Genomic DNA, 17,003 nt, shown 5'->3' with positions numbered 1-17,003 from the left:
TAGAGAGCATTGAATACAAGGTCAAGTAGTTTATATTTTCTTTGGCTAGTCATGAAGAGACACCTTGATGGTATATGCACAGGGACCTATGCATTTAATGGAAGATTATCAGAAAATCAAAGATGAAATGGAGAGGGAAGTGATTAAAGGCATGGAGAAAATTCAGAGTTCATACTCAGGGCAAAGTGGTTTGCCATAGGAGTTGAAAGGAAGAAGCAGATTTGAGAGATATCATACACATAAAATCTACAGCACTGGACAACTGATTTAATGGATGTGGGACAATAGGGAGAAGGGACAATCAAAGATTACTGTGAGGATAAAAGCTATCAATAGTCATATGAAAAAATGTTCTAAATCACTATTGACTAGAGAGATGCAAAGTAAAATAACTGAAGTAACAGTTCACAGGTTGGCTAACACAGCAGAAAGGGAAAATGATGAATGCTGGATGGAATGTAGAAAATTAGGTACACTAAACTAATGCACTGTTGGTGAAGCTATGAACTAGTACAGCCATTCTGGAGAACAATTTGGAACTATGCCCAAAGAGCTATAAAAATGCATACCTTTTGATCTAGCAGTACCACTACCAGATCTGTATCCCAAAGAGATTAAAAGGGGAAAAAGGAAAACGTATGGAACCTCAGAGCTTAGCACAGTGCCTGACAAATAGGAAACATTTTAAAAATACTTATTTCCTTCATTACTTTCCTAGAAAACCAAAAGGCAGAGCAGAATCCATACCATTTCAGACTAGGATCTAATACCCTATAATACCAGTAATCATGGAGGATTATGATGTGCATTCAGAATTCAGAAACCCAGGCACGGTCAGATATTGGTCAGGAATTGGTCTCACCTCAGGTGAGACCAAGCAGGATACAAAAATAACTATTCTTTATGTGGTGACAAAGAATTGGAAACTAAGGGAATGCCTAATAACTGTGGAATGGCCAGACAAGTTGCAGTATATGACTGTGATAAAATGCTACTATACTACAAGAAATGACAAGAGGGATAGTTTCAGAAAAAACCTGAGAAGACATATTTGAACTGATACAAAGTGATGTGAGCAGAACAGGAGAACACTGCACACAGTAACAGCGATACTGCAAAAAATGATCAACAGTGAAATTTAGTTACTCTGATGAATATAAGAATCTATGACCATTCCAAAGGACTCAGTGACAAAAAATTCTATCCACACTCAGACAGAGAAATGATGACCTCTGAGAGCAAATTAAAGAACACTTTCTCTTACTTTATTTTTCTTGCTTTTTTTGCAGCATAGCTAGTATGTCTGACATGACTTCACACATCGAATTGATATCATATCACTTGCCTTCTCAATGAGTGGGAAAGGCATGGGAGGGAGGGAGAAAATTTAGAATTAAAAATTTTTCAAAGTGAATGTTAAAATAAATAAAATATAATTATTTTTTAAAAATGAAAGGATGACTATGAGGTTTCAAGTCTATGTGCCTGGGAAAATAGTAGTGTTGTCATTAACAGAAACAGGGAGCATAGAAGGAGATACAGCTTTCAGGATCTGAGGACCAGGGCATCTAAGGGTTGAAATGGTCTCTAATCAAAGAAGAAATGATGACTTGTGAGTATATTCTGAAGAGTTCCTTTGCAGGTATAGATTAGACTAGGAATGGTGGCCATTAGCATCCCTTCAATATCTGAAACTCAGTGATTGTGTTTTTCTGAGATTTTGGGAACCACATTGTCCAACTAGCATTTGAACACAAATTCCCTCTATTATAGAGTCAATAAGAAAGCATGGCATCTTTACTTAAAAAGTACTTTCACTTTACTCTAGTGAAAGAGAAATCCTTTTCCTCACTTCTACTCCAAGTTCAGCCTCCAGTTCTGCTGGCTAGGAAGCTTTTTCTTCCATCAAACCTAAATTGGACTTTCTGGGCTTCCACATTTTGTTTTAGGTTCCATCCACTGGGGGCTTCTAGAACATTAATCCTTCAAATATTTGAAGAGAGTTATCATATCTCTCCTAATTCTTTTCCTCTCCAGAATGAACACCCTCAGGTTCTTAAACTGATGCTTATATGGCATGATGAGGACCTTCACTATTCTGGTGTTATACCCCTGGACACGCCAGTTGATCTATATCCTTTCTAAAATGTAGTACCTAGAACCGAATGCAATAGCGCAGATGTAATCTGACCAAAGCAGAGTATAGAGGGATTCTCATCTCCCAGTCCTAGAACCTATGCATCTTTCATTGCAGCATAAATATATACAGCAGCTTTGGGGACTACTATATAAACCAATCAATAAGCATTTATTAAGCATACTATTATGTGCTAGGCACTTTTCTAGACACTGAAGATACAAAGACAAAAGTTAAATAGTCCCTGCCCTCCAGAATGTAGCAGCGTTATTTCATTACCCAACTATCAAGGGCAAGTATAAATTGGGGGAACATCCTCAAAGGAATGCTACTCTTATATGTGTGGGACATTCTTCCCCATTAAAATCTAAGCTCCTCAAGGACAGGAGCTATTTTTCCTTTTTAATCTCAACATTTAGTGAAGTACTTGGGACGCAGTAGATGCTAAACAAATACTTTTTGGTGGATTGATTGATTAATTGATTATCCTATCTTCAGCCATGACTATATACCAGGCAGATGTTCTTTATTCTATTTTAAAATCTCACATGAAAGAGATTCTGCAACTTCCTTTAATAATCTATTCCATGGCTTAATACCACCCCTATCCAACTGCCAGACAGTAGTCTATGTTTTCCAATCTGTCACTCCAATCTACGGCCTCTCATTAGCTATCTACTGTCCAAATCATATACCAATTCTTCATATACTTGACAACTCTTATCAATTTACCCCTCATCCCTTTTATTCCTCACTGTCTCATTCTTATTCCTTTAACCTTGCTCCATCAGACCCTTTTTGGACCTTTTAATCATATCTCTAAAGAGTACTGAGGACCTCAATTATAACCATCTCATAATCCCTTCAGTGAGAAGCCCAGGAGGTTAATAACTCATCAGCTTCATCAGAATTGTAGAGAACCCCCTCTTCCTGAAGCACACTCAATCAGGACATGTGCCATCTTGATGAGGCCCTGTAAGAGACGGCAAGTGACAGGAGCAGTCCAGGGACATGAGTAAGGGCCAAAAGAGATGGTCTGCAGCCACTTCATCTCTCTAAATGGCCTAAATGGTGTGATGGCAAGAAAGGACAGCCTTTGCCCTGATTACACTTCCTTAACATTAGAGTGTTTAAAGTGAAAATCACTCATTGAACTGAGGAACCCATTTTTTCAGTGGCCAGTTATTTCATAATATAAGCTAAGGATCATTGAGGATTTTTATCTCTTCTATGGGAAAGGGAACAAAAGGATCCGGGTCACATTTCCAGCTTGAGAATCCCAGGTAGTCAAGAGCAGCAACATTCTATGTGAAACTATACAAAAAGTCCTGCATGGACTTTCCCTCCATTTTGATAGGTTTTTTGTGCCTCTTCATGTGAAATACTTTTTGGAGACTGTGGATAATTCCAAAGAACTATGATCTCCAGAAGGACAAACATTTCTCTAGCATCATAAGACTCAATTCCACACCCCAACCTAAGTTTTCTTTGTGACTGCTGGGAGACTAGAGTCACTGCAATGGAGCTAAGGCCCACACAAATATGAAGGCATTGAAAAAGTTGAATTAGAACAAGATGTTGGTCAAGAAGCTGCCCAAAATGGAGGGTGCCTCTAAATCTTTGATCAAGAAAGTCCTTCCAATACTGGGCTCTGATCTGAACAAAACTGGCAAGTGTCCATCTCTGCTCATCCACAAAGAGAATATGGTGGCCAAGAGGGATGAAGTAAAATTTATTATCAACTTCCAGATGATAAAGGTACTGCATTTGCCAGTAACTGGTGGCCATATGAAGGTGACAGAGGACAAACTTGTCTATATTTGGCCATAAATTCCTTTGTGTCTCCACTAAGGAAGAACTGGCAAAATATGGGGTTCTTACACCTAAAAATTTGCACCCTTGCTAAGTCCCAGCATCTATAATGAATCATAATATTATTATTTTTTCTTTTAATGGTGTTTTTTTTCTAAATTACAAGTCAAGATAATTTTTAGCATTCATTTACAAGATTTTGAGTTCCAAATTTTTCTCCTTCCCTTCCTTCCCTTCCCTCTTCCTAAAATGACAGGCAATTTGATACAGCATTATGCATGTGTAAGGTACAGATCTTCCCTGCCCATTAATGGGCCTCAGATTAGGGGAGGCTTGTTTTGTAGGAAGGCCCACACCTTTTGTTAATTGATAATGAGGCACTTGGTCCCTAGGGTCATGCCCTCTGGCTCTGAAAAGTGTATATATATACTCTGAGGTAAGGTTTGCTTTGGGAGCTTACTCTTTGCAAGAAGGTTCATGTGCCAGATGAGATTCTGGGTGGCCATTAAGAAGCCCCCCAGCTTTGAGAACCCAGATGTTGGTATCTCTCTCCCTGGTAAGTATGCATGTATGTAATGGTCAGGCAGTTGGATCAGATCTGTGATTTATGTATTGCTTATGGTCAGACAGTTAGAAGCCCTGTCTGTTGGTCTTTATTTCTCTGCTTGTATTTTCTCTGTTGGTGAATGTAATTAAAGTAGATTGTCACCCCTCAAAAGTTGCTTTCCTTTTAGAAAAGCAGATCTAAGAACCTGTGCTAGCAGACCATGCTGGATGTGTCAGGGTGCTTGCTGCTACAGCATGTTAGCATATGTAAAATGTATTTCCGTATTAGTCACAGCTGTGAAAAAAGAAATGGATCAAAAGGGAAAAAAAACATCAAAAAGAATAAAATAAGTAAAAAGAATTCAATCTGCATCGTACTCGTCAGTTCTTTGTCTGAATGTGGATGGCATTTCCTTCCTGAGTCATTTGTACTTGTGCTAGATCATTGCGTTGCTGAGAAGAGCTGTGTCATTCATAATTGATCATCACATGATGTTGCTGATACTATGTACAATGTTTTTGTGGTTCTGCTCATTTTACTTTGCATCAGTTTGTATAAGTCTTTCCAGGTTTTTCTGAAATCTGCCTGTTCATTTCTTACTGCATAGTAGTATTCCATTACATTCATATACCAGAGCTGACTCAGCCATTCTCCAAGTGATGGGCAACCTGTCAATTTCCAATATTTTGCTACCACAAAAAGGGCTGCTATTAATATTTTTGCACATGATCTGAATGAAGTATGCATAGTTTGGTTGCTCTTTGGGCATAGTTACAAATCACTCTCCAGAATGGTTGGATCATTTCACAACTCCTGCAACAAGCATTAGTGTGTCAATTTTCCCATATCCTCACCAACATTTATCATTTCTTTTTTTTGGTCATGTTAGCCAATCTGATATGTATAAAGTGGTACTTTAGAGTTGTTGGGGTTTTTTTTGCATTTCTATAAGCAAAAATGATTTAGAGCATATGCCTGTAGATATCTTTGATTTCTTCCTCTGAAAACTGCTTGTTCATATCTTTTAACCATTCATTAATTGGGGAATGCCTCGTGGTCTTACAAATTTGACTCAGTCCTCTATATATTTGAGAAATGAGGCCTTTAGTAGAGACATTTGCTATAAAGGTTGTTTTCTAACTTTCTACTTTCCTTCTAATCTTGGTTGCATTTGTTTTGTTTGTGCAAAAGCTTTTAAATTTAATATTATCAAAATTATCCATTTGACATTTCATAATGCTTTCTATCTCTTGTTTGGTCATGAACCTGTGATTTTTTTTTTTAAGAATTTTGGTGCTATATCACTTGGTGCACATACGTTTAGTATTGATTTTACTTCATTGTCTATTGTGCCTTTTAGCAAGATATAGTTTCTTTCCTTATCTCTTTTTTAATTAGGTCCGTTTTTGCTTTTGCTTTGTCTGAGATCAGGATTGCTTTTTTTTTCCACTTCAGTTGAAGTATGACAGATTCTGCTCTAGCCCCTTACCTTTACTCTGTGTGTATCTCTACTTCAAGTATGTTTCTTATAAGCAGCATATTGTAGGATTCTGGCTTTTGACTCACTCTGCTATCTATCCACTTTTTATGGAAATTCATTCCATTCACAAGCACACTTGTGATTCCTAACTGTGTATTTCCTTAGATCCTATTTTTCCTCTTGTTTGCCCTCTCTGTCCTTTCCCCCTTTCCCTCTTTGACAGTGTTTTGCTTCTGTCTACCACTTCTCCAGTCTGCCCTCTTCCTCTGTTGGCCCCCTCCCCTCCACCTTCACTTAATCTCCTTCCCTCCTATTTTCCTGTTGTATAAGATTTCTATATTCAACTAACTGTGCATGTTTGAGTCCTCTTTGAGCTAATACTGATGAGAGTAAGGTTTAAGTGATTCCCATTGCTTACCCTCTCCTTTCCCTCCATTGTAATAGGTTTTTTTGTGCCTCTTCATGTGAACTGATTTATCCCATTCTACCTCTCCCTCCCTTCTGCAACCAGTGTACTCCTCTTTCTCATCCTTTAATTGTTTTCATGTCATTTCCTCAAATTCACCTTATACTTGTACCCTCTGTCTATGTATATTCCTTCTAACTGTACTATTAGTGGTACAATCTTTAAGAATTACAGTTATCATCTTCCCATGTAAGGTTGTAACCACTTCAACTCCATTGAATTCCTTAAGCTTTCTTTTCCCGTTTTACCTTTTCAGGCTTCTCTTGGTTCTTGGTATTGGAGATCAAATTTTTTGTTGAATTCTGATCTTCTTATGAAAGCTTGAAATCCTTCCATTTCATTGAATGAGTATATTTTCCTTTGGAGTATTATGTTTAATTTTGCCTTCCTTTGACTCCCAGAATACCATGTTCTATGACCTCTCATATTAATGATGCAACTGCTAAATCCTGGGTGATCCTGATTGTGGCTACCTGTTACTTGAATTGTTTCTTTCTGGCCACTTGCAGTACTTTTTCCTTGATCTGATAGTTCTGTAAGTTGGCTCTAATGTTCCCTGGAGTTTTTATCTTGGAATTTCTTTCTTGTGGTGATGGGTGGATTCCTTCAATGTCTATTTTGGCCTCCAGAATATCAAGGTAGTTTTCCTTGATAATTTCTTGAAGGGTGCAGTCCAGGTCCTCCTTTTGATTATGGCTTTCAGGTAGTCCACTGATTCTGACATTGTCTCTCCTGGATCTATTTTCTAGGTCAGTTATTTTTCCAATGAGGTATTTTACATTTTATTCTATTTTTTTCATTCTTTTGAATTTTTTTGGGTGATTCTTGGTGTCTCATAGAGTCATTAGCTTCCACTTCCCAATTCTAACTTTTAAGGAATTGCTTTCCCCAGTGAGCTTTTGTACTTCCTTTTCCATTTGGCCAATTGTACATTTTAGGAAGTTGTTTTATTCAGTCGATTTTTGTATCTTTTTTTCCATTTGACCAATTCTACTTTTTAAGCAGTTGGGTTGTTTTTCCAAACTGTTGACTCTTTTTTTATAATTCTCTCACATCATTCATTTCTTTTCCCGTTTTTTTCCTCTATATCTCAAATTATTTACAAGCTCCTTTTTGAGCTCTTCCATGAGTTCTTTCGGGACTTGAGACCACTTCCCATTTTCCTTCGGGGCTTTTGTTGACATTGTTGTCCTCTTCTGAGTTTGTGTCTTGGTCTTCCCTGTTACTGTAATAATTTTCTATGGTCAGTTTCTTTCTTTCTTTTTTTTTTTTGATGTTTTTTGCTCATCTTTTTTGGCCTTTTTCCTTTCTTTTAAGTTTGAGCTCTGGTCTCAGGGTGGGAGGTCCACTGTCTCAGGCTTCTTGTGCCAGTGGTTACAGGCCCTGGATGGTACAGCACTGATGTTGCCCTGAGTCCCGCAGGGGTTCCCTTGTGCTTGGTGCTGTGCTAAGGGGGTGGTATATGGGGGTGACTGGCATTACTAGAGGCCATGGGGATCTGGCAGCTTATATGGGATCCTAGTGCTGGTGTGTGCTGAGGGAGGTATGTTGTTTCTGTGTTCTTCCAGGGTTACACTGAAGCACATGGAGATTTGGCCTCTGGAGGCTGCTTATTTGCTGAGAGCTACACTGAAATACAAGGTGGTTAATGGAACTGGAGTCTGCCAGTTCCCCCTAGGCATGCTTAGGGATGTGGGGGCTCCTGGTGTTGGCATTGGCCTTCTCCATCACACTGGGGCTAAGGATCTACCATTAGTTTGCTGGTGTGGGGCTTACTGATGGCTTGCTAGGATGCTTCATGTCCTGGACTGTGTTCTCCTTTTACCCAAATGAGATAGACCTTTCTTACCTATCTTTCGAGTTTCTTGGGCTAAAAGATTGTTTCATCCCATCTTTTTGCTGATTCTGCTGTCCCAGGATTTGTTTTGGGGTGCTATTTTATGGTTGTTTAGAGGTGAGTATAGGAGAGTTATGGTGATTTACTGCATACTCTGCTGTCTTGGTTCTGGAAGTCCTTAAGAATCATGATAGTACTAAATTACAAAAGCTACTTTAAAAAAAAAAAAAAAAGCCTGGGTCAGGCAGGGGAGGGAAACACACAGATTTCTTTGATTTGTAGTCCAGCACCTGAATTTGACACATTAAGTAGTGATTGTTGAAGCACTAGTTCAAGCCACATTACATGATAATGATAATTAATATTTATCATCTATATAACAGGGATGATAATAGCACCTGTCTTCCTGGGTAGTTATGAGGACAAAATGAGATAATATTTGTAAAGCACTTGTAAACCATAAAATATTATATAGATGCTAGATGTAATCATTATATTACATAATAAATTAAGGTCTGCAAAGTCATTTATATGCATCATTTCATTTCAACATCACAACAACCTTATGAAACACGTATTATTCTTCCTGTCTTAGGGATAAGAAAACAGAGACTCAGAGACATTAACTTGCCCATTTTCATCCACTTGCAATTGTCAGAAACAGAATGTGAACTCAGCTCTCTCCTGACTCCAGGCCTCCTGCTCCATAGTATTTCTAACAATAGCTGCTTGTTTTCTTCTGTTGTTTTTTCAGGCAGACACTATAGCTAGAGAGCATAAAGGCTAAGCAAGAAGCAGAAGGAGCTATTAATGCAATCATGAACAGAAGTACAAACAAATTTACCAGCCTAGTGAAATTTCTAACCACTCATCTTTCCTTCCCATGATCTCGGTCTGAAAAAGTAATGATAATGATGGGAAATTTGATTAATGTACATAAATTAATCAAGACCATTTCTTAATTGATTACAACGTGTCACACAGTATGCTATGCTCTGGAAATATATTCTTCTATCTATTATGATTAATAATATGAATAATAATAATTTAGACTATGAATACATCACATCTTTCCTTGATCTAGTTTTTAGGCTCTTCTTTCCAATACAGGAAATGGGAGCAGGGAGGGGCAAAGCAGATGAGATGTCTGTAACCTGGTTTTCACTGGCCCCCGTCTGAAAGCTAGGTCTGTTATGTTATATTCCTTCCTTAGAGTTCTCTAGTACACTGAGAGAGTTGGGGGGGGGGGGGTCTCTTCTATGCCACAGTCTGATTCTATCCTCCCACTTTAGGGGCACAGTGATTAGGACCCCAGTTCCATTTAACCACTTAACATCAAATTTGCTTTTACAAAGGGATATTACTTCAAAGATACAGCAAGAAAAAAATGCTAACATTTTCCCCAATACTTTGGGGGCATAATGACCCTCAATTTCAGGGGAAGAAAAAGGAATTAGGTTGATAGGTTAGCCCAGTTCCTACATAACATTAATTCCATGAAGTTCAAATCCAGCATCCCATCCAAACAGTGTCCCCAACTCTTGCTGCTTAAGGCTTTGCTGATGGGTTAGCTGTCCTATCTGACATGGACTCTTATAATTTTAGATCTCTATGTCTAGAGGGAGCAGAGTCTCAGACCTGGGAACCCATTTCTTTGATGCACATAGCCTGAGAAGAGGGAGGAGGTGGTACTCAAACCCTGCCCAGTTACTGCACAGTATCGTTTGTTATGATTGAAGAAATCCTCCACCCTTAGTTATCCTTTCTACGTCTCAACTTTCCCCATTTCAGTTTTGATATATCTCAAGTCAGCATAAGAAATCAAATGAGGATCTGGAGAGGGAGGGAGTTGTCTCAGATAACACGTAAAGACCAGCAGATGACAGAAAACAGAAAAAGTTTAGAAACTCAGATATGTATAAAATATATGTATGGTATTGTATAATATTAACCCAAATTTTACAATAAGCTACTTTAACCACCCCATAAAAACGAGAAGAAATTTAGACTCCTTCTCTGGTACAAAGAGAGGGTCAGAAATGTACAGGGGCTCTGCACCCCAAACCTCTACAATGTGGAAGGAATAACTGCATATGCAGCAAAGATTCCAGACTGTGCCCAGTCACAATTCCAGCGATGCAGCCAATGAGAAACGGTTACTCCCAAACACATTATGACACCTCCAACATTGATGTCCAAGGGTAATTCAGTTCTCTTATCTTCCAAAAGCAGGTCCCTTCAACACCTTCCATGTGGGTGGTACCATTTTAAATAGTCTAGGCATGAGTCAAACCCTCATGACCTATGCATCATTCAGCTGAAACTGCTCTCTCTATTTACCAATGATTTCTTAGGGACCAAATCTAATGGCCTGTTCTTAATCTTCATCCTTTAAAAAACAACATTTCTACATTGTTTGGCATTGTTGACCACGCTTTCCTCTTAGAGAGTCTCTCCTCTCCAGTGTTTTTGTCACCTGTTTTTTCTTGACTATTTCCCTACCTATCAGCTCTTTCTTATTCTCTTTTCTCGGAATTATCATCTATCATCATCCTCTGGTCTTGATCCCCTCCACTGCTGATGCCTCACTGAAAAAAAATTGCCTTATATTTTTATTTTTTGCACATTTTATAAGTATTTATGTATATGTATAAATATTGTTTCCTTAATAGAGTGTAAACTCCTTGAGACCAGCAACAATATTTGTCTTTGTAATCTCAGTGCTTAACACATGATAGGTGCCTTAATCATTACCTTCAATTCGCTCCAAAGTTACCAAGGAAGGTAAGCTTAAATCAGTATCCTTATGTCAGCACTTTTCCATTCTTTCTACCTCCCCTTTATGGTTTATCTTTTCCTATTAGAATGTAAGGTCCTTGAGAGTAGAGACTGCCTTGTTTTCTTGCATCTGTATATTCAGTCATACTTAGTTCAGTGCCTGGCGCATAGTATGTATCTAATAAATAATTCTTCTATTAATCAATTCTTGTTGGTTGGTAGATTGAGTCAGTCAAGCATTTCTTAAAAGCTTACTGTGTGCCAGACACTGCTCTAAATTCTGGGAATACATATTCAATAAAATATAAGAGTAGTCAAGGAATTTAGAATATAATGGGACCAAATACCCCCCCAAAAAAAGTTGAATAGCAAGGATAGGAGGAATGCATCTGACATAGGGGTATGATAAAGAATTCTAGATTGAAGCTGATGGCAAATGAAGAAGAAATAAAGGTCTGGGTATCATCCTTAGATGGAGGTTCTGACAGGAGTTATCCAATCTGAGGAAAGGTCCTCTGGGGAGTAAGCATACTTCTGAGATATGAATTCCAAGGATGAAATAATCTTCCAGGATGAAAAATTCACTGAGGCGTGAGGGAAAAGTCCAGAATTGGGCAAGGTATCTTTATAGGCTCACAAGACAGAGATTATTTAGACCAGGTGTGGAGAACCTGCAACCTTGAGGTCACATGTGGCCCTGACCCAGCATTCTTTCTTCTATGACTGGATGGTAATGGTCAGACAGAAAAAGATGAGCAGTCACTTGGGGGGTCTGGCTACTTGGTTTATTTTTGAAGTCTCATTCAGAGGTCTAGGGTATGAGATGGATGGCATGGGGGCACCAGGGAAAGGACTGAATAATCACATACTTCTCATTCATCTCTGATTTTCATTAGTCTGCGGTTTATTAAATGCTCATGGTCTGTCAATAAGACATTACCGTTACTCTCCTGCTGGGAGAGCCGAGGCTGCCTTCCATTTGGACAGAAGACGATTACTATTTGTTTGTTGTGCGAGAAATGCACGACCACAGATTGGCTTTCAAGGCAAAACCAGGTTCTGTCAAGCTGGAGTACAGACAGAGAATTCTGAAAAGTGAGCTATAAACCAGCCTTCCTCATATGCGCCAACCCCTCCGCCTTCCCATCCTTAAACTGGCTCCTACAGTAATGGATTTGTTGGCTAAGACTTTTCCTCTGGCAGGTGCTTTCAGGAGCTGCAGTAATCTATACAGATGTTTCAGCACAGCCAAGAGAGAACACGCTGGAAACTCTGATTCATCACTTGGATGGTGCCAGCTCCCAGGTCTCCTGGGCGGAGACACTCCCACCCACAGGCAGAAGTGATTATGGAGGCAAGCTGGCCCAGGAAGAGCCAGCTTTGAGACACTTGAGATTTGCAGAAACCACATCAACAAGCATTTACTAAGTGCTTACTATGTGCCAGGAGCCATGCTAAGTACTTGGGGTGTAAAAGGGGGCAAAAAATATGGTCCTTACCCTTAATGAACTTACATTCTTATTGGAGAGACATCATGCCAACAAAAGTGGACATCGTGTATGTACAGGGTAAATGGTTGGCCATTTCAGAAAGAAGGCACTAACAGCACCAGGGGAATGAAGGGAAAGGAGGGAGTGATGAAACCAGGAAAGCCCTCTTGCAGAAGGCAGGATTAAATCTGAGTCTTGAAGGAGGTCATGGAAGCCAGGGGGCAGAGGTGAGAAGGGAAAGCATCCTCGGCATGGGGCAGGGCCAGCAAGAAGATGGAGTGTCTTTGCTAAGAACACCAAGGAAACCAGTAGTGCATGACTGGTGGGGGCACAGTCCCCTGCTCTTGCACCTAGCCACTTCACCCAGTACCTTTCTGAATAAAGTGAGGAAGGATCTTGGAGCAAGGGAGACAGGTGGTAATGCTTCAGGTGTAAGCTGGGTCCCTCTTCCCCTGTTCTTTTTCACTCTCTGCTATTTTGTCTGGTGCTTGTTCCTTTCCCTTCTTTCTTCCTTCTCTTTCTACTCTTTTTCTTTTCATTTCCTTTCATTCTCTTCCTTCTGTCATGTTTTTCCTCTTCTTTCCCATCTATTCCTCCTCCATCTTAGAAAATCTGATAGGAATCAGCATTTCCAAGAAGAGAATGACAAAGATAATGGTACCTTAGATATCATGCAGAGAGTAGACCTGAACTCAATGGCCTAAGCAGCTGCCTCTCAGTCCCAGAATGCAACAGCCTATGAAATCTTTCCCATTTGAGCGATTAGCACTAAGGATGCTCTTCTCTCCTATACTGTCCCCACATTCTCAAGAGGGTTCATCTTATATTTTCAATAAGGGCATTGCTGGCCTGTGGGGAATAAGGAAGACCCCGTGGGGATCCCCATGGAGGATAGAATGGGAGCACCAAAAGCTAACTCATTTTGTTTTATCTTACTACAATATTGTTTTAACTGTTTGTATCTAAAGAGCCCTGGCTCAGAAAAGCTTTCTTCAGTGAGAGCTATTTCTTATGAGATCTAGCAGCTAAGTTTTGTTTTTCTTTCTTTCATTCAAACATCCCAAGATAGGCTCTGACACCTGTTCAGAATATATTTTTCAAGATTAGATGTAAAGTGTGTATGTGCGTGTGTGTTTGAACTTGTGCTCAAACACACATGGAAGCACTGACAGGAGCTATCTAATATGATCTCTTCTCTCTCTGAAGGGCTATACTCTGTCCAGAGAGCTCTGGTCTGTGTAGAACATACAGTAAAACTAAACAGTCTCCTTTTTTCTGAGTCTCACTTAAATAACAATTCCATACCTCCCCCACAGAGAAATCTCTCCACTCTTTCCTTGTCCTTCCATACTACCTTCCAGTTCCCTCAGAAAGCCATACCCTGAAAGCATCTACAGAACTGGCAACTCCAATACCGCAGAACCATAGCTATTGAGCTAGAAAGGACCTCCAAAACCATAGACTCCAAACCCTTCATTTTTACGGTATGGATACTGAGGTCCAGGGAAATGAAATGATTTTCTCAAGGTCAAGTAAGAAGTTAGAATCTGAGCCTCGGCCCCATGCCTCTTGTCTGTTTTCCAATGTGAATAAGTTTTCAAAGTCATCTGAGCCAGTTGTTGTCAAGGAAAGAAGGAAGCCAGCTACTCTTATGCTGTCAGCAAGTCCTTCGTGCCCTGGATTTGCTACTCTTCTCCAAAACAATCGAATTGCTCCACAGAGTAAGGGAGGAAATCTTTCCTTCTTGCTTTGCCCCTCACTGGTTGGCTCTAGGTTCCCATGGTCTGCCTGGCACCATGAGGCCAACTCAATGCCTGGTGAATGGCCGTATGAGAAGGCCTACCCACTCTGGCTTACACTGGCTGTTTAGCCTCCATGTGGGCCCCCTCAGGCCCCTTCCCTTTGCCAAGTCTCCTTTACGTTCTATCTGCCCTTAGGAAAATATAAGCTCCTTTCCCCCTCTTTCTTATTTTTACATGCCCAGAACATTAGCATGGTGCCTGGACCACGGTAAATGCTTAATAAATGTGCTAGCTATCAGCAGGTAGGTCAAGCAGTAGATAGAGTCCTAGACTGGAAATCAGAAAGAGCTGAATTCAAATTTGACCACAGTCATTCATTAACTGGGTGACCCTGGGCAAGTCACTTAACCTCTGTCTGCCTCGTAAAATAAGGATAAGAATAGCACCTATCTCCCAAGGCTGTTGTGAGGATAAAACGAGATAATACTTGAAAAGCTCTTGGCAGTGTCTGGTACAAAGCAGTCATTTAATAAATGCTTATTTTCTTCCTATGTATTTAATAGTAAAATGAGTAAATCAACTAACATTTGTTAAGTATTTACTATACGCTAGACACTGCGCTAGACAGGATACTGCCTCTGCCCACAAGGAACTTCATTCTACTGGTGAACTTCAATATGCGCACAGATATGTAAAGATAGGATTTATTTGGCGATTTTTGTTATGATTTGATTGTTATATTTATTAAATGATTTTATTATTTATGTTAGTACAGAATTTTATTCAGTTTTATTCAATGATTTTGGTTAAGATGATTTGATTATTATTTATTTGAAATGATTGTATTATTTATGTAAATACAGAATTTTATTCAATGATTTGATGATGATGATTATTGTTACGATTTGATTTTTATGTTTATTAAGATGATTTTGTTATTTATGTAAATATATGATTTTATTCAATTTTATTCAATGATTTTGATTATCAGTTATTAGGATGATTATTGTTATGATTCGATTGTGTTATCTGTTTAAAATGGTTGCATTATTGATGTAAATATAGAATTTTATTCATTGTGATTTCTGGGCCTGGGGACAATGAAGTAAGCTACCAAATAGCTGGAAGAGTCAAAAAAGGCCTCATGAAGGAGGTGGCATTGAAGCTTAGCCTTGAAGTTATTTAGAGGCTCCAAGATTCCTAGGGGAGAAGGCAGAGCATTTCAAACCTGGGGATACAGCCTGTGCAAAGGCATGGAGGCAAGAGATAAAATGTCCTTGTACAGCAAGAAGGACAATTTGATTGAATTCATGAGGGCAAGCCTGGGGAGCAGACTATGAAGAGCTTTAGATGCCAAAATAGAGGAATTTGTATTTTATCCAAAAGGAAATAGAAAGCTCTTTATACTTCTTGAATAAGGTAGTATCATGGTCATACAAGCAATTTGTGTAATGATCATAATATGATAATTGAACTGGAGTATGGGGCAGCCTGGTGGCTCAGTGGATAGGGTGCTGATCTCAGATACTTCCTAGCTGTGTGACCCTGGGCAAGTCACTGAACCCTGTTTGGCTCAGTTTCTTCACTGGTCAAATGAGCCAGAGAAGGAAATGATAAACCACTCCAGTAGCTTTGCCAGGAAAACTCCAAATAGGGTCATGAAGAGCTGGATATGGTTGAAAAATGAATGAACAGTAACAACATAAGCTCCCATATATTATGTGGTGTAGTGAAAGAAAAAAAACAATGGCAATGGAGTCTGGAGACCTGGGTCTGGGCTCTGACACTTGTGGCTATGTGAACATGGATAAGTCTCTCAGTGTCTCCAAGTTCTAATTTCCTGGTCTATAAAATGGGGTGATACTTCCACTACCTACCTCACAGGATTTTAGTGAGAAGAGGATTTTGTAAATCTCAAAGCACCAGAGAGATGTAAGTTGTTTGGTTTTTTTTTTACTATCATTACTATCCCTCCTCTGAGAGCCATGCCTCAGAGACCTAAGCAAGGCTAGCCACATTATGCTCTGGTAAGCACCAGCCAAACTTCTACACAAACAGATTTGAGTTGTAGATACAGTAGAGATTAAATAGAAAAGAAAGGAAAACCTCAGATGGATTGGGCTGGACTGGACTGACTAGCAAGTCTGTCTTCTGCCTGCCTGGTGTCTTTTCTGTATAGGAAAACAAACCTGAATACTAATGACTAAGTGAAAATTGAATGTTTCTAATTCTGGGAAGAATCAGTCAGCCTGAGATCACTAAGGTCCTAGAAAGAAGTGAACTATTGAATAGGAAGGGAGAAGGCAAGTATAGATAGGGCTACAGAGTAGCTTACCATCTGCTTTGCAGGCCCTGGGGTGGTTGAGATCCAGCAAGACCTGTCTAGAGATGGAATGAATTTCAAGGAGCATATGTTTATTATTAGTGCCCATTCCCTCCCTACAGGGTGCTCTGGTAGGGTATGCCTCCCTACCCAAGGCAAGGGGACACAGCTGTGAAGTCTAGAATTACTAGCATTTAAGTAGATCCACATTAGGTCCTTCCGGTCAAAGTTACGTACTTAAACCATCAAGGGCCCCTCCTCTCCATTCCTGTCCCCTTAATCTCATTTGTTGAAGAAACATTTCAACAACGGAGCATCTTCTCTAAGACATTAGTTCCCAGGATTAAGCTTTATCTTCCGACACTTGAGTGAATTTGGGGTACAACTGGGA

At 39.5% G+C, this 17,003-nt stretch overlaps 1 pseudogene; it reads left to right on the top strand.

The window, feature by feature from the left end:
- Positions 1-801: 801 nt before the first annotated feature.
- Positions 802-4,059, top strand: LOC140523187 (large ribosomal subunit protein uL1 pseudogene; annotated as a pseudogene).
- The last annotated feature ends 12,944 nt before the right edge of the window (positions 4,060-17,003 follow it).

The sequence above is a fragment of the Notamacropus eugenii genome, chromosome 2 (genome assembly GCF_028372415.1).
Source record: "Notamacropus eugenii isolate mMacEug1 chromosome 2, mMacEug1.pri_v2, whole genome shotgun sequence".
NCBI classification, from domain to species: Eukaryota; Metazoa; Chordata; class Mammalia; order Diprotodontia; family Macropodidae; genus Notamacropus; species Notamacropus eugenii.
Note: the sequence above shows the minus strand (reverse complement) of the source record. Positions and strands in the feature narration are given on the sequence as shown.